We start from the raw sequence: 22,220 nt of genomic DNA, 5'->3' as shown, positions 1-22,220 counted from the left end.
GTCATTCCTCATGTAAAGTAAGGTAGCCCAGCGTGTTCACACAGCTGAGAGCATTACCTTAGCCTCCTATTTTTTTTTGCAGGGAGAATCACAGCACCGTGGTGTGGTAAGTGGTAGTAGAGTATAGTGGTTAAGAACAAGTGCTCTTGAGGTCGGGTGTGGTGGCTCACACCTGTAAATCCAACACTTTGCTTGAGTCCAGGGGTTTGAGACCAGCCTGGGCAACATAGCAAGCCCCTGTCTCTTAAAAAAGAAAAAAAGAACAAGTGCTGTTTATTCAGAAAATCTTTTTGGTTGTGTGATCTTGAACAAGTTCACTTGGCCTCCCTAGTCTTGACTGCCTTATCTATAAAAAGGGGATAATAGTAGAATACTTAAGATTATGATGCACCAATGAAATAATGCATGAGGCCAGGTGTGGTGGCTCATGCCTGTAATCCCAGCTCTTTGGGAGTTGGAGGTGGGTGGATCATGAGGTCAGAGTTCGAGACCAGCCTGACCAACATGGTGAAACCCCATCTCTACTAAAAATATAAAAATTAGCCAGGCGTGGTGGCACATGCCTGTAATTCCATCTACTTTGGAGGCTGAGGCAGGAGAATCACTTGAACCCAGGAGGTGGAGGTTGCAGTGAGTTAAGATCGTGCCACTGCACTCCAGCTTGGTGACAGAGTGAGAGTCTGTCTCGAAAGAAAGAAAGAAAAAGAAAGAAAGGAAGGAAGGAAGGAAGGAAGGAAGGAAGGAAGGAAGGAAGGAGGGAAGGAGGGAAGGAGGGAAGGAGGGAAGGAGGGAGGGAAGGAAGGAAAGAAGGAAAGAAGGAAATAAAGGAAGGAAGGAAAGAAGGAAAGAAAGGAAGGAAGGAAGGAAAGAAAGAAGGAAAGAAAGGAAGGAAGGAAGGAAAGAAAAGGAAAGAAAGGAAGGAAGGAAAGAAAGAAAGAAAAGGAAGGAAGGAAAGAAAGAAGGAAAGAAAGAAAAGAAAGAAAGAAAGAAAAGAAAAGAAAGAAAGAAAGAATACATGAAAAAGCTTTTAGCCTGGCCTCTGGCCTGCAGTTAGTTAGTATATCCTATTCACCAGCTGCATTTTATGGCTGTGTAATATTCCATGGTATATATGTACCACATTTTCTTTATCCACTCTGTCACTGATGACTCAATAGAGCTGTATGTTTCTCTGGCTACTTTCTCAGAGTTTGCTTTATACCTGCGATGAAAAAACAGTGGACCATATGACCTTGGAACCTTGATTCCCTGAAGCAAGTCTTCTCCTGGAATTTTGAAATTGGACACCAATATTTGTCATTCAGGGTTGGATGTGTAGACAGGGAAGTGATGTCAAGCCTTCTTGAGTAACTGCTCTCTGCTCTCTTGACTTAGAACTTTGAGGTTAAAAAAACGTTATGGGAAACCATATTTATTTGAATGTTTGTTGGAGAGAAAAGCAGAAAAGCAGGGAAAGGTGACCTTTTTAAATTTTTATTATTTAAATAATTTTTATTTTAGGTTTGAGGGTACGTGTGAAGGTTTGTTACATAAAGATGTGTCTCAGAGTTTTGTTGTACATATCATTACGTCACCTCAGTCCCCAATAGTCATCTTTTCTGCTCCTCTTCCTCCTCCCACCCTCCCTGCTCAAGTAGACACCAGTTATTTCCTACTTTCTGTTCATGAGTTCTTATCATTTAGCTCTCACTTATAAGTGAGAACATGGGGTATTTGTTTTTCTGTTCCTCTGTTAGTTTGCTGAGAATAATAGCCTCTAGCTCCATCTGTGTTCCCACAAAAGACATGATCTTGATTTTTTATGGCTGGGTAATATTCCACGGCATATATACACCACATTTTCTTTATCCAGTCTGTCACTGATAGGCATTTAAGTTGATTCCATGTCTTAGCAATTGTGAACCGTGCTGCAATGAACATTCACGTGCATGTGTCTTTATGGTAGAATGCTTTATATTCCTCTGGGTATGTACCCAGTAATAGTGCTGGGTTAAATGGTAGTTCTGCTTTTAGCTCAGAAAGGGAATCTTCAAAGAGAGGAGAATAAAGTGGGGTGAGAGAGAGAAGGAGGAGGAGTGAAGAGAGAAGAGAGAGGAAGAGAAGGTTCTCTGGAGCTCGAAGTGTTCTCTCTGGTCTGCCCTGAGTTAGTAGCGGAGTAAGGATAAAGAAAACAAATGTTACCAGTTCTCTATGGCCCATCACACAGGGGTGAATCAAATTAGCAAAGCATGAGTAGAATTTCACACCACTATGCCGGGGTTGTTTTGACTGTTGAATATCTCCACTTTCTTTTCTTTTCCTTTCCTTTTTTTTTTTTTTTTTTTTTTTTTTAGATGGAGCCTTGCTCTATTGCCAGGCTGGAGTGCAATGGCTTGATCTAGGCTCACTGCAACCTCCGCCTCCCGGGTTCAACTGATTCTCCTGCCTCAGCCTCCTGAGTAGCTGGGAATACAGGCACATGCCACCATGTGCAGCTAATTTTTGTATTTTTTAGTAGAGACAGGATTTCACCATGTTGGCCAGGATGGTCTTGATCTCTTGATCTCTTGATTTGCTTGCTTCAGCCTCCCAAAGTGCTGGGATTACAGGCGCGAGCCACCGCGCCTGGCTCTTTTCCTTTTTGAGACAGAGTTTCACTCTTGTTGCCCAGGCTGGAGTGCAGTGATGCAATCTTGGCTCACTGCAACCTCCGCCTCCCAGGTTCAAGCGACTCTCCTGCCTCAGCCTCCTGAGTAGCTGGGACTACAGGTGCCTGCCACTACGCCTGGCTAATTTTTATATTTTTAGTAGAGAAAGGGTTTCTCCATGTTGGTCAGGCTGGTCTCGAACTCCTGACCCCAGGTGATCCACCCGCCTCGTCCTCCCAAAATGTTGGGATTACAGGCATGAGTCACCGTTCCAGGAAAGCATCTCCATTTTCTTAGGGAGTTTCCACCCTTTCTACTTTCTTTTACCCACATCAGTCCTAAGAATTTCCAATCCCAGCATCCTGTCTTCTCCCTCACTCCCACAGCAGGACTTGGCAAATGACCAGGCCAGTCAGAATTCGCTAATATCCTGGCCATGTGGATTGGTCCAGCTGTGGGCACGTGACCTTAATTGAGCCAACCACCTACTCAGGTTCGTTTTTTCTTTAATACAGAACTATGAGAGACAGCATCTTAGTTTTTGAAATAATGGGGCTGAAAGAAGTGAGTCGGGGACTGCCAGGGGCTGTCTCATGTACCATGAAGAGAAATCTTGTCTATAGGGAGAACGAGCCAAAAGATGGGAAGTCATTGAAAGGGAGAGGGAGAGGGCCATTGAAAGGGGGAAGAGAAAGAGAGAGACACAATACAATGTTGAGCTTTAGATCAGCTCTATCTGGACTTAGAAGAGCCAGTAACTTCTGAGTTTTGAGTTGGTTTTTTGCTAGTTGCAGCCAAGTGGCCCCCGTAATAGCTCCCCATTTCTTTTTCTTTCTTTCTTTCTTTTTTTTTTTTAGAAGCACAGTGAGTGGAGTTTATTTTTCTAATTTGTAGAAAACTGACATTTAGATTTCAAAACTTATATTACAAAATTACCAGCAGCAGTCTTAAGTATTTCAACAATGCTGACAGATTCCACTTTGCTAACACAAACAAGGCCATTATCCCATGTTCGAAAAGCAGAACTTGTTCCAAGAGGGACTATTGCTGTACTTCTGCCCCACTGCCCAGGACCCGTTTGTGACCGTGTCTTCTTCCATCTCTTCTCCACCATCATCAGTGGGCCCCGATCTGTGTTCTCTGCCAGGAATCTGACCAGACTGCAGCAACCCCTTCAGCCTCTCCACTTCAGCCAGAGTTAGCATTTGCTATAGCGTTCCTGATTGCTTCTACATCCCCTGGAGAGGGCCCACCTTTCTTTTTGTCAGTTGGCAAACCAGCACCTGGATTAAAAGTTTTGCTTCTCCTGGCAATATCCTTTGCAAGCTGTGGACCCCGTTTGCCCTTGAACATTTTTTCTGCTTCCTGGTGCTCTTTTAGCTTCACTTTCTGGAAATCCAGTACTCTGACTTGTGGAACTTTATAAATCACATACAATCTATAATGCTTCTTATTGGTTACCGGATTTCTTGGAATACTTAGATAAGTCAGCAATTTAAGAGATGCCAGAGGGTCCAGATCACGCAGTTCCACGAGACTATTATTGGTGAGAATGAGTTCTGTCAGACAAGGCAGAGCCTGATCCAATCCCTTACCTATACGGCATATTCTGTTGTTGTTCACTAACAATGTTTTTAGTCTTCTCAACAAAGGGAAACCATCCAGTTTCCTGATCTCATTGTCAGAAAAATCAGTAGCATCAAACTGGTCTAACGTAGCACCCAGATTTTCGATGACGGGACTTTTATACCCCTGGAGGTCCAGCTCCCGGTCGCGCACCATGTTGGGGTATTGGGCCGCCTGGTCAATCAGCTCTGCCGTCAGCTTGACCATTCTGCCGCCCCCGGCTTCCCAGCGCAGCCGAAAGAGCTCCCCATTTCTTTAGATGAAAATCCCAAGCCCTCACATTAGCGTGCCAGGACACACATGCCCTAGCCTCACCTCCTGCCCCTCTTGCGATGGCTTACTCTGCTTCAGCCACTCTTGCCTCCTTGCCTGTTCGTCAAACGTGCCTGGCCTTACTTCATACGGATTAAATCAGACTTTGTGGGTGGGATCAGGACATTAGTATTTTATTTGTTTTTAATTTAATTTAATTTTTTGAGACAGGGTCACACTGTTGCCCAGGCTGGATGAAGTGCAGTGGCGCAATCATGGCTGGCTGCAGCCTTGACCTCCCAGGCTCAAGTGATCCATCTAACACTTACTATTAGCTGGGTCCTCAGCTAGCCAGTTAGCCAAGACCTATGCCTGTGACCTCCCAAGGCGTTCATTTCACATGGAGTAGTTGGACTTCCTCACTACATGGTGGCTGGCGTGCAAGAGTGAGTGGCTCAAGAAAGCAAGGAGGAAGTGCATGTGATTTTTATGCTCTAGCTCTGGAAGTCAAATAGCATCTTTTCTGCTGTGATCTTAATGGGGGAGGGATCACAGAGTTCATCACTCAACATGAGACATACAGGGTTACAACCATCTGTCCTCAGCCTCCCAACTAGCTGGGACTACAGGCATGTGCCACCATGCCTGGCTAATTTTTTGTATATTTTTGGAGAGACAGGGTCTCACTGTGTTGCCCAGCCTGGTCTTGAATTCCTGGGCTCGAATGATCCACCTGCCTTAGCCTCCCAAAGTGCTGGGATGGCAGATATGAGCCACTTTGCCCGGTCAGTGACATTGGTATTTTAAAAAAGGTACTCAGTGATTTCAATGTGTAGCTAGAGCTGAGAATCACTCCTTCAGAATAATAAAGAAGGTCAATGGCTGTTAGGGCAACTACCCTAAAGAACTAAGTTAAAGCCTATGTGTAAGTTTGTCTCTTGTCAACATAGGGTCTAGTTTCCTTCTAATTTTGATTGTAAAATAGGAAAACACTTTCCTGTACTATAAAAAAGTTTAAGAGTCCCTAGGACTGATTTATTATGACCTTGAGATTTAAAAACATTTATTATTGGAAACCGTATGAATTTGTTTGAATGTTTATTGTAGAAAAGTCCATTTGTCCTTTTAACGTCATAAACTAAATTCGTTACAGGAGGCTGATTTTGTGTTCCAAGCTTGTGATCATTAACTGTTTCCCAGTTGTACCAGCTACGGTATTGAGCCTTTTCTTATTTGATATTCAAATAAATTCTCCTTTACCAAAATGCTATTTTGCAAATAAGTAAGTGACTCGAATGGTTTAACTTTAAAATGCAATGCCAAATCTTGATTTTCCACAAATGAATAATTTGAGAGAAACTTCTCTATTCACTGCATATGTGCCAGAAAGAATATCAACCATGGCTTTTGATAGATTTTAAATTACTGGTTCAAGTTTCTTATGTGGCCAAATTGTTCTTAGTGACCTGGGCGTCTGTAAAATGTCTCTGATTCCTTTCATAAAATGCTTACTTTGGCTTATGCTGCTTGAGTGAGTTTCTGTTACCGTCTTTGATAAAGGCAATCATTACTCCTGACAGCAGCCTTGCAAAGTGAGTCTTATTCCCATTTCACAGATCAGATGGATAATCTGAGCTCTTGGGGGATTGAGAAACTTGCCCAAGTCCACACAATTAGACACTGGCAGTCCCTGGACAGCAACCGAAATCTACTTGACCGCAAAGCTGATGCATTTCCATTCTCACAGAAGGTCCTAATACGGCACGTTGCTTTTTTTTCTTTTTCTTTCTTTTTTTTTTTTTTAATATTGGGATATAATTCATGTCTTATAAAACTCACCATTTACAAGTGTATAATTTAGTTGTTGTAGTGTATTCTCAAGATTTTTCAACTATCACCACTGTGTAGTCCTGGCATATTTTCATCACGCCCCAACCCCAGACCTTCCACCATTAAGCGGCCACTCCTTCACTCCTGTCCCCCAGCCTCTGGCAAGCACTGATTTACTTTCTGTCGCCATGAATTTGCCCATTCCGGGTATTTCACATACATAGAGTCATACAATATGTGGCCTTTTGTGTCTGGGTTCCTTCACAAAACACAATGTTTTCTGATTTCTACAACATTTCTGTTGTAGAATGTGTCAGGACTTCATATCCTTTTATGGCTGAATAACATTCCATCGTATGGATAGACCACATTTTGCTTATTGGTCTGCTGATGGACATTTGGATTATTTTCACCTTTTGGCTACTATAAGATACATTATTTTTTTGATAACATTGTTATAGAAATCTTGTTTTCCAAATTAGCCAGATGGGCAGGTCCTGTTTCACACACTTTTTTTGTATTAAAAATATATGAGGGCTCTTCCAGCTGCTATTACAGGGTAACAAATTATACCAATATTTAGTGCCATAAACCACAATTTTATTACACTCACAGATCCCGTAGGCCACAAATCAGCCCAGAGGGGGTGGCTTGTTCTGTTTCATGATGTCCAGGGACTCAGCTGGGAAAACTCAAACGTTGAGGGTGACTTCATGGCTGGGGACTAAAGGCATCTAGAGATATCATCTGTCACATGCCTGTATTTCATACTCACTGTTATGGGGGACCTCAGCTAGCCAGTTAGCCAAAACGTCTGCATGTGGCCTCCCCAGGTGGTCTCTTCAGAGAGGTTAGTTGGACTTCCGCACAACATGGTAGCTGGTGGCCAATAATGAGTGGCTCAAGAAAGCAAGGAGGAAGTGCATGCGATTTTTATGCTCTAGCCCCTGGAAGTCAAATAGCATCTTTTCTGCTGTAATCTTAATGACTGAAGCAGTTTCTAAGGTTAAAAGGGGAGGGATCATAGACTTTATCACTCAACATGACAAATAAAAGTTCACATTATGAGAACATGTGGTATGGGAGATATCATTATGGCCACCTTTGGAAAACAACCATCTGCCAACAAGGACCTTGCAGTGGGCCTGTGACAGGTATCCAGTAAACCCTTATTTAATTAAATAAATTCATGCTCATCAACAAATTACATAGGCCTACCTGCTTGGTTAGGATTATTCATTAATCCATCTCCTCCTTCAGAAGTGACCCCTTCCTGGGCATTATTCTAATGCTTTTATTTCTTTATTTTTATTTTTTTTTGAGACGGAGTTTCACTCTTGTTACCCAGGCTGGAGTGCAATGGCGCAATCTCGGCTCACCGCAACCTCCGCCTCCTGGGTTCAGGCAATTCTCCTGCCTCAGCCTCCTGAGTAGCTGGGATTACAGGCACGCACCACCATGCCCAGCTAATGTTTTGTATTTTTAGTAGAGACGGGGTTTCACCATGTTGACCAGGATGGTCCTGATCTGTTGACCTCGTGATCCACCCGCCTCGGCCTCCCAAAGTGCTGGGATTACAGGCTTGAGCCACCGCGCACGGCCATGCTTTTATTTCTTAACTGCATTTTCCTAGCTTGGGCAAATTACTTCTCAAAGCCTCAGTTGTCTTACCTATAAACTGGGCAAACACATTTGTTCCCACTCTACAAAATTATTTTGGGAATTCAGTGGGCTAAGGTATAAATAGTGCTTACTTTAGAGCCTGTCTGGAGGTAAAGATTCAATAAATAATAACAATTATTATTGCTATTGCGATTACTGGAATGGAATCCCCATTCTCTTATACTTTTCAGCATCCTGTCCAAACTTTTAGGATGAGGAACAAAGTATATGTGAGAAAAAAAATGGCAAAAATGAATGCCCCTGCTTCTCCGATTTCCCATTCCCTTCCATTTCTCTTATTAACAAAAGTAAGGAAATCCCATCCTATGGATAACTTCCCATTGACTAGCAGAGAGCTCAGACGTGCCGTGGTAGATATGGATACTGTTGTTATTTTTGTTTTTTGAGATGGATTCTTGCTCTGTCATCCAGACTGGAGTGCAGTGGCGTGATCTTAGCCCACTGCAACCTCTGCCCCCAGGTTCAAGCGATTCTCCTGACTCAGGCTCCCTTGTAGTGGAATATCAGGCACCTGCCACAACGCTCAGCTAATTTTTGTATTTTTAGTAGAGACAGGTTTAATCGTCTTTACTAAAGAGACTAGGCTGGTCTTGAACTCCTAACTTCCAGTGATCTGCCCGCCCCAGCCTCCCAAAGTGCTGGGAATACAGGCGTGAGCCACTGCACCTTGCTAGTGGTGGTTATTGTTGATTTAAAATAATAGAAATAATAAATCTCCAATCTCAGGGAAGTTTCCATAGTCCTGAAGTCGAAACTTCTGATCTTGCTGTGTGCTTGAATTATCCTCAATTAGAGTCCCTGCTGCTGTTGCTTGTTGCTGTAATTATTTCTGTCATCGTTAATTCAATGCAGCCTGTTAACCCACATCAGATAGTGTATTTATCTACAATGAATGTTACCTGCTCCTTTAGATAAGGCAGCTGTCATATTTCAAGTCTGCTGTCTCTTTGTTGAGGTCCGATATTGTCAGTTTGCAAGTGTTTCATATACATTACAGAATCCCCATTAATGGTTGATATAATTAGGCTTTGTGTCCCCACCCAAATCTCATCTTGAATTACATTCCCCATAATCCCCACGTGTCAACGGAGAGACCAGGTGGAGATACTTGAATCATGGGGGCAGTTTCCCCCATGCTGTTGTCGTGCTACTGAGTTCTCACGAGATCTGATGGTTTTATAAGGAGCTCTGCCCTCTTTGCTTAGCATTTCTCCTTCCTGCTGCCTTGTGAGGACGATGTCTTGCTTTCCTCTCACCTTCTCCCATGATTATGAGTTTCCCGAGGCCTTCCCAGCCATGCCGAACTGTGAGTCATTAAATCTCTTTCCTTTATAAATTATATAGCCTCGGACAGTTTTTTTTTTTTTTTTTTTAACAGCAGTACGAAAATGGACTAATATGGTGTTATTTTTATAACTTCCCGAAAACTAGAAGGCTTGCTGGTCTTGTGAGATCCTGAACTGGAGACAGCAGGAAAATGCCCCCTCCTGCTGTTGTGGGCAGTCTCCTCTCTCCTTCCCTCTGTCCTGTCCTTCCCTCTCACCTCTTCTTCCCTTTCTTTTGTCTTCCCTTCGAGGAGCCAAGAACATAGGCTCTGGAAGCGGCCTGCCTGGTTTGAATCATACCTCTGCCTGGGGGTCTTGGGTGGGTTGCTTGGTCTCCCTGAGCCTCCGTTTTTTCATCTGTGAAAGGCTCACTACCCTGTTGTGAGAATTAAATGTGCTAATCTGCATATAACACATAGACCGCTGTCTGGCTCATGCTGGGAGTGTGATAACTGTGGTTATTTCTACCTATTTTCTTCCCTCCCTTCCAAAGGAAGAAAGTCTCTGAGATGCGTGTCTTATGTGGCATATGCTGGACTTGGTGGTTGGGGTTCATTGACAGATTTGTCTGTCCCTCTGGTACCTCCAGTAAGGGAGACAGATATTAAATAATCGTTAATTGATACCAATTGTGATAAATCCCACAGGGTACCATGAATGGTTATAACCTAGCTCCCTTTCCGTGGAGGAGGTGGAGGTGATCAGGGCAGACTTCCTGGAGGAAGTGACATTTGTACAAAAGTCTGAAAGATAAAATACTTCCAGGAGGGGTGTGTGTGTGTGTTGGTAAGTCAATACCAGATCATGTCCAGCAGTGGAAACAGTGTATAGGAAGCTCTGAAGTTGGAAGGATCCTCTGGTAATGTTGGTTTGCTTTTTCTCTTTGAGACAGAGTCTCACTCTGGTTGCCCAGGCTGGAGTGCAGTGGCACAATCTCAGCTTACTGCAACCTCTGCCTCCCAGGTTCAAGTGATTCTCATACCTCAGCCTCCCAAGTAGTTGGCATTACAGGCATGTACCACCATGCTGAGATAATTTTTGTACTCTTAGTAGAGATGGGGTTTTACCATGTTGGCCAGGCTGGTCTTGAACCCCTGACCTCAAGTGATCAGCCCACCTCAGCCTCCCAAAGTGCTGGGATTACCAGAGTGAGCCACCTTACCCGATCCATTAATGTTTTGAATAGGTATTACTTTTAATGGTCCAAGCTTCAAAAAATACAAAAGAAGGTAAACAGTGAAATGTCTTTTTCCATTCACCACCTTCCCCTGACCTTTATCTCTGAAGCAACAAATGAACCTATTTCTTTGATATTCTTCTAGAAATATTCTATGCATACCTAAGCAAAATGTGTGTGTATATGTTATATATATATATATATAAATATATATATAAATATATATAAAAATATATATATAAATATATATATAATGAGGAAGATGACGTGTATATATACATATAATATCGCAAATAACAGAAATAGCAAAAAAGTTGGTATTTTTCATATAAAGAAATAAAGGGAGATGATGCGTGTGTCTATTTTATATATATGCTTTTTCACCTTTCTCTTAAATATATATCTCGGAGATCTTTCCTTATAAGTACATAGTTAACTTACTCTCTTTTCTGCAGTTGCAGAGTACTTCATGTAGTACCCTATAATTTGTTTAAGTGGTCTTCTACTGGTGGGTGTTTGGGTTATTTCTACTCTCCGGCTATTATAAAAGAAACTGTAATCAATAATCTGATACCAGTGCAATTTGCTCATGTGCAAATATGTCTGCGGAATAGATTTCTAAAAGTGTCATAGTCGGGTCAAATGCTATACTCTTCTCCATAGAGGTTGTAACACATTCACCCTCATCCCTCAGGGAATGTTTGAGCTCTCATAGTTGCATCGACCACTGTGGGTTATTGAGTGCTCTTTAATTTTGCAAACTGATAGGTGAAAATTGATATCTCAGCATAGTTTTAATTTGCTTTTCTCTTACTCTGAATGGTACAGAGCATGTTTTCATTTGCTCAAAAATCACTTGTATTTCTTTTCTTACAAACTGTTCTTATCTTTTGTCTATTTTTTCTATTAGTCTGCTCTTTTGCTTATTGATTGTATACATTAGGGGAATTAGCCATTTTTCATGCCATGCTTCACAAAAATTATTTCCTGGTTATACATTTGTATTTTGACTTTGCTTAGGGTGGTTTTGGTTCTGCAGCTCTGTTTTTTAAAAAACTTTTATGTAATCAAATTTTTTTTTTTTTTGGCTCCTGGATTTGTGACATCTGAGAAAAACCTTTCTCATTTCAAGATCATAAGATAATTCTATTCTTTAAAGAAATACTTTCAGAGAAGGTGATTCCAGATGTGACTTTTCCTGTGTTTGCCAGCCATCATGGTAAAATACCCTCCTTGTATCCACATTAAACCCTGATGCTATAGTGTTGTTTTTTTTTTTCACTTTATCAGCAAATATTTCCCCAGCACCTACTATGTGTCAGTGTAGAACTGAACAGCACAGAAGCTACAAAGACGAATAAGAAGCCAGTAAAAGTAGTTCAAATTCTACCACCCAAAAGCCACCATCATAAACACTTGGTATTTATCATGAATAGTTTTTTTAAATCTCCGTAAACGTATTTTTAACATAAAAATAAGATTTTTGTACACGTAATTTTTCTGACCTGATTTCAAAATATATCCAGGACTTCTTTGTCACTAACTCTACATGTAAATTTTAAATTTAACATTTAACAACTAGGCAATGACATGCATAGAGTAGGGTTTGTGAAATGACTCCTTACGGATGGACAGTGAGGCCATCTTCCCTTTTTCATCATTCTAAACAATGCTACCAAGAACATCTTTACACCTCTATCTTTGCCTTCTTGTCTTAGAATTTTTGGGTCACATTGTTAAACTGTTTTTAGAAGGATTGTACTGATTTATATTCCCAACCACAATGTAAGATATGCCAGAAAGTGGGTGGGAGGTCGGGAGTGGGAGGAGAACGGGCAGATTGAGGAACCAGGGAAATGCTGTTGGTGATAAAGGAAGGCAGTCTCGCTGTCCATCCATAGGGAGTCATTCAGCAAATCAGTGCATAGTCACGAAATATTAAACGTTAAATCTACATTTACAGTTAGTGACAGAGAAAGAAGTCTTGGATATATTTTGAAATCAGGTCATAAAAATTATGTATGCAATAATCTTATTTTTTTCTTAAAAATATATGTTTACAGAGTTTAAAAAAATCATTCGTGATAAATACCAAGTGTTTATGGTGGCTGTTTCTGGGTGGTCGAATTTGAACTGTTTTTTTGTTTTTTGTTTTTTTAATAGGCTTCTGGGTTTTTTGTTTTGTTTTGTTTTGAGACAGAGTCTTGCTGTCACCTAGGCTGGAGTGCAGTGGCGTGATCTCGGTTCACTGCAACTTCTGCCTCCTGGGTTTAAGTGATTCTCCTGCCTTAGCCTCCTGAGTAGCTGGGATTACAGGTGTCTGCCTCTACGCCTGGCTAATTTTTGTATTTTTAGTAGAGATGGGGTTTCACCGTGTTGGCCAGGCTTGTCTTGAACTCCTGACCTCAGGTGATCCACCAACCTTGGCCTCCCAAAGTGCTGGGATTACAGGTGAGAGCTGCTGCCCTTGGCCTTTTACTGGTTTCCTTATTCGTCTTTGCAGTTTTGGGCTGTTCAGTTCTACACTGACATATAGTAAGTGCTTGGGAAATATTTGCTGATAAAAGCTATTTTGGGAATTAAAAGAATGTATTTCATGGGGCAGTCAACTATAGCTCCAGGGCCAAATCTGGTCTCCGCCTATTTTTGTAAATAAAGTTTTATTGGAATAGCCTCATACATCCATTCATTTACATACTATCAATGGCTGCTTTTGCCCTTCAAGGGAAGAGTTAAGTGATGGCAACAGAGACCACGTGGTCAACAGAGCCTAAAACATTTATTAACTGATGCTTTACAGAAAACGCTTGCTGCCTCCTGGTTTATTTCATTAGAGAAGTTATATTATATCTCTTGGGTGTCTCCATTCACTTTACCACTCGTGTTAAAATGGGAATGATGACAGCATCCTGGAAGTGTCATATATGTAAGGCATACAGCCCAGTGTTTGTCTTTTGGAGCATGTAAAATCAACATTAATTCCCTTTCCCCTTTCTAGAGACTTTTGCCCCCAGGAAAAAGAAACAGTAAATGGGCAGGTAAGAGGCACTGAGTTGGTGATAGCTCTTCTCTGCTTTTACTTCCTGTTTTCTGTCCCAAAGTTTGAGGAGTTCATTTTTTCCCCTGCTGAGTAACTTTCAAACACCTAAAGCCCCAAATTTAGAAGTCACAAGAAACATGTCAACTCTAATAAATGACTGCTTCTTTCTGTTATCAAACTTTTTAGGGAAACAGAAATTCTGTTACTTGGGCTGAGCAATACTCACAAACTTTAAACAACTTTTAAAAAATTTTAGAGAGTGTTTTGGATTGATGGTATCAAGGAATAGGGGTCTGCAGTTGTGACGCACGTTAAAAAGTGGCATTGAATTCGAGTATGTGGGAAATCTACTAGTACCAGAGCATGCAGGTTTCTCAACTTCTGTACTACTGACATTTTAAGCTGGTTGATTCTTTGTTGTGGGGGCTACAGGAGGTCTAGCAGCATCCCTCGTGTGGTAGACAGCACAATGCCCCTTCTCCTCAAAGATGTTCACATCTCAACTCCTAGAATCTGTGAATATATTATATTAAGATGGCAAAATCCAAACCAAAACAAAGCAAGAGAAAATTCTTGCAGATGTGATTGAAATGCAAGATCTTGAGATGGGGAGATTATTTTGAATTATCCACGTGGGTCTTAGGTAATTGCAAGGGTCCTTATAAGAGAAGATGATGTGACATGATGATAGAAGAAGAGTGGGAAGAGAAGATGTTACACTATTGGCTTTGAAGTTGGAGGAAGGGGCCATGAGCCAAGGAATGCAGGCAGCCTCTACAAGCTGGGAAAGGTGGGGAACAGATTCTCCCCTAGAGTCTCCAGAAGAAATGTAGCCCTGTGGACTCATTTTTTTGTCTTCTGACCTCCAGAGTTGTAGCAATAAATTTGTGTTGCTTAAAACCACTAAATTGACTGGGTGTGGTGGCTCATGCCTGTAATCTCAGCACTTTGGGAGGCTGAGGCAGGAGTGTCACTTGAGCCTAGGAGTTAGAGACTAGCCTGGGCCGCATGTCTAAAAACAAAATTAGCTGGGTATGGTGGCATTCATCTCTAGTCCCAGCAGCTCAGGAGGCTAAGATGGGAGGACGGCTTGAGCCTAGGAAGTCAAGGCTGCAGTGAGCTGTGATGGTGCCACTGCACTACAGCCTGGGTGACAGGGCAAGACCCTGTCTCAATGTAAAAAAATAAAAATGAAACAACTAGATTCATGGCAACTTTTTACAATTGCAGTAAGAAATGATTGTTTCTACCTATCAGATGCTAGTAATACCGAATTCTCCACCCGCTTTTTTTTGAGACGGAATTTCACTCTGTCACCCAGGCTAGAGTGCAGTGTCATGGTCTCAGCTCACGGCAACTTCTGCTTTCTGGGTTCAAGCAATTCTCCTGCCTCAGTCTCCCGAGGAGCTGGGATTACAGGTGCCCGCCAGCACACATGCTAATTTTTGTACTTTTTGTAGGTTTTGCCATGTTGACCAGGCTGGTCTCGACCTCTTGACCTCAAGTGATCCACCTGCCTTGGCCTCCAAAAGTGCTAGGATTACAGGCATGAGCCACCCTTCCCAGCTCACATTCCTAATTTGTGATCACCAAAAATGTCCACAGACATTGTCAGATGTTTCTTGGGGAGAAAAATGGTTCCCAGTTGCGAAGCAATGTATTAGAGATTCCAACAGCAGCTGCAAAAGCTTACCGATGCAAGAAGTTGGTGCCCTGGGTGAGGCTGGTAGGTCTTCAGGTGAGTGTGGTCAGTGGGCTGTGGGGAGCTGGGAGACAGATAACCCATCATGCTCACTGTTGCTCCTCTCTGCTGCCTCGCCCTGTGGGAATTCGTGCCTGGATGCTCGGAGAGTGTGGTTGGGCTGACCGAGAATCCTTATTGAATGTGACAGCTTGCCCCATTGGGCCCCTGCTTTTTAGCCCAAGGATGACAGTCACTCTTTGTGGCAGCTTTTCCCTGTGGGTCAAACTCCTTTGCCTGACTGACCAATTCCGTTCATGTTGGCAGGAAGGACTTCCTTCTGTCTGAGCCACGGTAGCTAAGTGTTGCCTGGCTCCATGCAATAGAAAGTGACTGATTAATGTAAGGAAAATAAATTCTTGATTGTTAGGATAACAGGTGCTCTCACGGAATGAGAGGAATTTACATAGGAAAATACTAATATAGTTTCAGAAGCTTAGCAGCAGATGGAATTCGTGATCTACCTCTCTTAATTGTTTTTTTGTTTTTATTTTTTTAAGAGGCAGGGTTTTACTCTGTCAACCAGACTAGGGTCTAACGGCACTGTCATAGCTGACTGCATCCTTGACCTCCTGGGCTCATGCGATCCTGCCACCACAGTCTCCCGAGTAGCTGAGGCTACGGGCACATGCCACCATGCCTGGCTAATTTTTCATTTTTTTTTTGTAGATACAGGGTCTCGCTATGTTGCCTAGGTTGGTCTTGAACTCTTGGCCTCATGCAGTCCTCCTGCCTTGGCCTCCCTAATTTCAAGGATCAGAGGCATGAGCCACAGCACCCAGCCCCTACCTTTCTTGAGTTCTGTCATTCATGTGTCTCACTTTCCACTCGGATTCTAAGTTTGAAATTCCTAGGGCAGAGAATCCTGTTGCTCGGGCTCCATAGATCAACCTGCTGAGACCATGGGGAGGGACTTGCCCAAGGTCACACAGCCTAAATAGCAGAGTTGGACTGCCTCTGTTGACTTCCAGGCCTATTCCTTTTCCATGATAGAGTCTTTGGGGATATGGAATTGTCTAGTTAGAAAGCTACCCGAGGGCTGATAAAGTAAGAAAGTTCTTCCCAGGCTGCTGAAATGATACAGAAACTGAAAACGGGAGACAAACTGTGGCTGTTTTTTCGTACTAGGTATCAGGCAGCGAAACGTTTTTAGATAGCTAGAAATGACATTTGCTTCATTGACATATTGAAAAATAATTCTGACAGTTTTGGGAGGCATTATCGTGAACCATAGCAGCGGAAGGTGTGAAAAGCGCCTCCTTCATTTTTTAATAGTTTCTAACTTCCACAGAAATTCTCTCAGATCCTTTGCTAATTGCCAAACCTGGTTGAATTTCCAGCTTCTTGTTCCTTTCCTGGTTCCACTTTAGGCTGTGACTGCTCCTTAGTCCTCTGTTCAAACACCACCACGACAACAGGTTTTACTTAGTTTTGATTCAACAGTCAATTCACATTTACTATATAAAAATTCAAAACACAGATATGCCAATGTAGATGACGGGGTGATGGATGCAGCAAACACCCATGGCACGTGTATACCTGTGTAACAAACCTGCACGTTCTGCACATGTACCCCAGAACTTAAAGTATAATAAAAAAAAAGAAAAAAAAGAAAAATTAAAAATCACCTATAAGCTCACCATCTAGAAAAAACTGTATACATTTCCCTGTTCCACATTCTTCCAGATTCTTTTTCTAAACAGTTTATACTTTATGCGAAGTGGGATTATACTTCATCTTCTGTTTCATTGCTGACTTTATTCATTTAGTTATTAAAACTCCTTAAGGCGGGTGGATCACCTGACATCAGGAGTTCGAGACCAGCCTGATCCACATGGAGAAACCCCGTCTATACTAAAAATACAAAATTAGTTGGGTGTGGTGGCGGGTGCCTGTAATCCCTGCTACTCTGGAGGCTGAGGCAGGAGAATCGCTTGAACACAGGAGGCAGAGGTTGCAGTAAGCGGAGATGGTGTCATTGCACTCCAGCCTGGGCAACAAGAGCGAAACTCTGTCTCAAAAAAAAAAAAAAAAAAACCTCCTTAAATATGTGTTGATTACATTGTTTACTTATTTATTTATTTATTTTTTTGAGACAAGATCTTGCTCTGCTGGTCAGGTTGGAGTGTACTGGTGTGATCTTGGCTCACTGAAACCTCTGCCTCCCAGGTTCAAGTGACCCTCCTGCTTCAGCCTCCGGAGTAGCAGGGACCACAGGCATGCACCACCATGCCTGGCTAATTCTTTGTGTTTTTAGTAGAGACAGGGTTTTGGGATGTTGGCCAGGCTGGTCTTGAACTCCTAGGGTCAAGGGATCTGCCTGCCTCGGCCTCCCATGGTGCTGGGATTATAGGCATGAGCCACTGCACCTGGCCAATTACACTTTTTAATAGCTTCAAAGCATTCCATTTCCTGGTTATGCTATGATTGATTGAAGGTATCCATTTTTCATTTGGAGAGAACTTCTTTGTTTCTGTGTTGTTGATGCAGTGATGTTATGTGGCTGGAGAATAAATCAAACCATGACTAATATTTCATAATTTTATGAATTAACTTTATTTCACTTTGGATAGTTGCCCAATTTTTCTTGGTCCTTTCTGATTTTAGAATATTTTGTTATGACATCCCTTTGTGACACTGGGGAGAAAATATGCTTTTTCCCTAGATCAGGGGTATCTAATCTTTTGGCTTTCCTGAGCCACACTGGAAGAAGAAGAATTGTCTTGGGGCCACACATAGAATATGCTAACACTGACAACAGCTGATGAGTTAAGAAAGTTGATGGATTTATATTGGGCCCCATTCAAAGCTGTCCTGGACCATAGGTTGCATAAGCTTGCCCTCGGTTCTTTCTGTGTCTTTGAGCTGCCATTCAGCCTCCTTTGAAAGGTGGATTATCTTATACACACCGATGTATTTTCTGATGCCAACTCTCCCCATTTGACTACCTGTGGAGTAGAAAACAAGTCTGCTTACTCTAATCACATCGTGATGCTTTGTCCAGGGGTCATATTCTGTAACCCACAAAACAGTCCATAAAGAGTTCTGGTTTTGTTCATTCATGTCACAAGATTTTATTGAGCACCTACTATGTGCCAGGCAGTGTGCTAGGCTTCGGAGACTTGTACACATTATCCTGGGGTATCTCAGTAGTCAAGTTCTTACCTGTTTATTCATTTTTCCTGGTAGTCAGGTCCAGTTAGTCTCACTCTAAACCTGGGGCTTGGAACAAACAGACCTTAGACACCACACTAGCTGCATGATATTGGATGACTAGATTACACTCTTTGTGTCGTTTTCTTATTATACTGATAAAGTTAAATGGGCTTAGGGTTAGGATTATAACTCTAGCATATATAGAGGCAACAGCATACAGTGTTGTATGCTGTGTAAAAGACAACGTACAGTAAGTAATTCAATAAGCAATGGCCATCTTTATTATTTATGTTGTTATCATATTCTACAGAAAGGCTTACATATCAAGTACAGGAAAATGTATAACCTAGTCATTTATTTATCCAAGGCAGGTAATGAAGAAGGTGCTTATTCACCCGAAGAGTGAACAGGGTGTTTGGAAGAGGTTATTGGCTGCTTCTCTCAGGCTGATTTAGCTATCATTTCAGAATGGAGCTGGTATGTTTTGAGTGTGAAAGAAGCCTGCTGCTTGTCCATAGTTAGCCTGGTTTTAATGATTATCCGGTGTTAATAACAGCTGCAGTGCACTATCTTTTCACAGCCATCAGAGGATGTTCAGGATGTTCGCTGGGTTCTCACTTTTCAGGGTTTTCTGTGGGTGTTAGAACTTGGGCTGAGGAGGGCCTGATAGGACATGTCTGTCTCTGCAGGTCTTAGGCAAATGTTTTCAGGATGCTGTATTAGGGTGTTCTTGCCTTGCTATAAAGAATTAGCTGAGACTGGGTAATTTATAAGAAAAGAGGTTTATTTGGCTTATGGTTCTGCAGGCTGTACAGGAAGCATAGCTCCAGCATGAGCTTCCAGGGAGGCCCCAAGCTTGTAATTGTGGTGGAAGGCAAGGGGGAGGAGGCACATCAGTCGCGGGGGAGGTGTCACACCCTTGTAAATGATCATGTGTTGTGTAAACTCATTATCACAAGAACACCACCAAAGGGATGGTGCTAAATCATTCATGAGAGATCTGCCCCCATGATCCAAACACATCCCACCAGGCCGCACCTCCAACAGTGGGGATTCAGTAAGAGTTGGACAGGACTCCTTGCCTTTCTTCCCAGTTAATCCTTAATCTCCACCCCAACCTCAGGCAATCACTGAATCTTCATTTGCTTCCTTTCCCTTTTTCCTTCCCTTCCTTTCTTCCTCTCCCTCTCCCTCTCCTTCCCCTCCCCTCCCCTCCCTCTCCCTCTCCTCCCCCTCTCCCTCTCTCCCCACCCCACCGCCTCCGTCCTGTCTCAGTCTCTGGTGGAGCCTAAAGTGCAGGGGCATGACTCCTGCTCACTGCAGCCTCTGCCTCCTGGGCTCAAGCAATCCTCCCACCTCAGCCTCCTGAGTAGCTGGAACTACAGGCATGCACCACCATGCCTGGCTAAATTGTTGTATTTTTTGTGGAAATGGGGTTTCTCCATGTTGTCCAGGGTGGTCTCGAACTCCTGGGCTCCAGCAATCCACCGGGCTCGGCCTCCCAAATTTTTGGGATTACAGGCATGAGACACCATGCCTGGCCCACTGAACTACTTCCTATCCCAATACATTAGATTCGTCTTTTGAGGAGTTTCGTATGAATGAACTCATACATTATGTACTGCTGGTTTCTTTTGCTTAGAATAATGCTTTGGTTATTCATCTATGCTATTGTATGTATCAGTCATTCTTTTCTATTTTTTCATTTTGAGAAGTATTCTGTTTTATAATACAACACAGTAAGTATATCCATTCACCTTGAGGAAGATTTTATTTGAAGAAACCTTTGTCATCAAAAAGCTTGAAAACCAGGGCCTTACCTTGATTCCATATTCTTGAGAGTGATGGGGAACTCAATTTACACCATGATTTTCAGTGAGAAAGCGGGTTGCATGTTAACAGATTAGGTGATAGGGTGACTGAAAGGTATTTGTGGCCTTGTGAAAGGTACAATGTGGCAAGCAACCTCTAGGAGCGACCCCAGTGATCCCTGTCTCCTGGTATTCATGCCTTTGTGTAATCCCCTCCCTCAGCATGGGCTGGACTTGCTGGATCACTGCTATAGAGTGGAATATGGCTGTCTCTTCTGAAATCAGCTTATAAAAAATGATTACGGGTATATCTCATTTTATTGCAACTTAGCATTATAGTGCTTTACAGTTATTGCATTTTTTACAAATGGAAGGTTTGTGTCTTTCACTCAGACAAAAATATTATGAGTTTCTTTCTAGTCCCCCACTTCAATTTCAGAAATTAAAATTTTTTTTTCCAAACACAGTAATAGTTTATATTTGAAGGGTGAATGAAGCAGTGAGTGAACCGAGTTGCCCACTTAAGGAGGCACCTCAGAACGATAAACAGAGAGGCTGCTCTTTGCTCTCAGACCTGGGTTTGAATTCTAGCTCTGTAACTCCTCGACTGTGAGATCCTGGCCACGTGACACACCTTCTCGAGCTTCTATTTTCTCATGTGTGAAATGGGGACAATACTTCTTACATCAGTGCAGTAAGTGAGGTAATCTAGATAGTTAGCATAGTACCTAACACAGCACAATGAGTCAATTTATTATGGTGGTTGTTGCTTCATTCTTTTTTTTTTTTTTTTTTTTGAGACGGAGTTTCGCTCTTGTTACCCAGGCTGGAGCGCAATGGCCCGATCTCGGCTCACCGCAACCTCTGCCTCCTGGGTTCAGGCAATTCTCCTGCCTCAGCCTCCTGAGTAGCTGGGATTACAGGCACGCACCACCATGCCCAGCTAATTTTTGTATTTTTAGTAGAGACGGGGTTTCACCATGTTGACCAGGATGGTCTCGATCTCTTGACCTCGTGATCCACCTGCCTCGGCCTCCCAAAGTGCTGGGATTACAGGCTTGAGCCACCGCGCCCGGCCTGCTTCATTCTTGCTTGTAAACACTCAGCTGTCTTTTCATAAAGTTCAGGAGCTCTTTAATGAAAGAGACTGTGTCTATTAATGGCCTCATCCCGTGGGTAATCTTGAAGATAGATGATTCTATGGTAGGCTCTGAAACATCTCCTCTTATACTCTATCGTGGTGTCAATGACCAGGATGGTGCAGAGGTCCAAAAGTCCAGCCTATGCAGTCAGAGAAACTGATCTGAACTCTACCTGTTCCACTTATTAACCAAGTGGCCTCGGGAAAAGTGTGAGCATCACCAGGCTCGTTGTGAAGATGGGGTTAATAATAGCTCCAGCCTTATGGCCTTGTGGAGAAGATAAATTGAGATAATTAATGCATATACAATGAAACGATGTCTTTTGCAGCACCATGGATAGAACTGAAGGCCGTTATCCTATGTGAAATAACTCAGAAACAGAAAGTTGAATACTGCATGTGCTCATTTATAAGTGGGAGCTAAACGATGGGTGCACACAGACATACAGTGTAAAATAACAGACATTAGAGGCTATAAAAGCTGGGAAGGCAGGCGGGCAGTGAGTATGGAAAAATGACCTCTTGGGTACAGTGTTCTCTATTTGGGTGATAGGCACACTAAAAGCCTAGACTTCATCATGATGCAACGTATGCAGGTAAGAAATCTGCACCTATACCCCCTAAATATATACAACTTTTAAAAAATTTAAAAAATGCTTTGGCCAGGCATGGTGGCTCATACCTGTAATTTCAGCACTTTGGGAGGCCGAGACAGGCAAATCACCTGAGGTCAGTTGTTCGAGACCAGCTCGGCTAACATGGCAAAACCCTGTTGCTACTAAAAATACAAAAATTAGCTGGGCATGGTGGC

General features: G+C 42.6%; 1 pseudogene; it reads right to left on the bottom strand.

Moving 5' to 3' along the window:
- Positions 1–3,516: 3,516 nt before the first annotated feature.
- LOC116526485 lies at positions 3,517–21,139 on the bottom strand (annotated as a pseudogene).
- Between the last annotated feature and the right edge of the window lie 1,081 nt (positions 21,140–22,220).

Source organism: Sapajus apella, unplaced genomic scaffold (genome assembly GCF_009761245.1).
Source record: "Sapajus apella isolate SASKATOON/1434 unplaced genomic scaffold, GSC_monkey_1.0 scaffold51, whole genome shotgun sequence".
In the NCBI taxonomy this organism is placed as follows: domain Eukaryota; kingdom Metazoa; phylum Chordata; class Mammalia; order Primates; family Cebidae; genus Sapajus; species Sapajus apella.
This window is presented reverse-complemented; position numbering and strand designations above follow the sequence as displayed.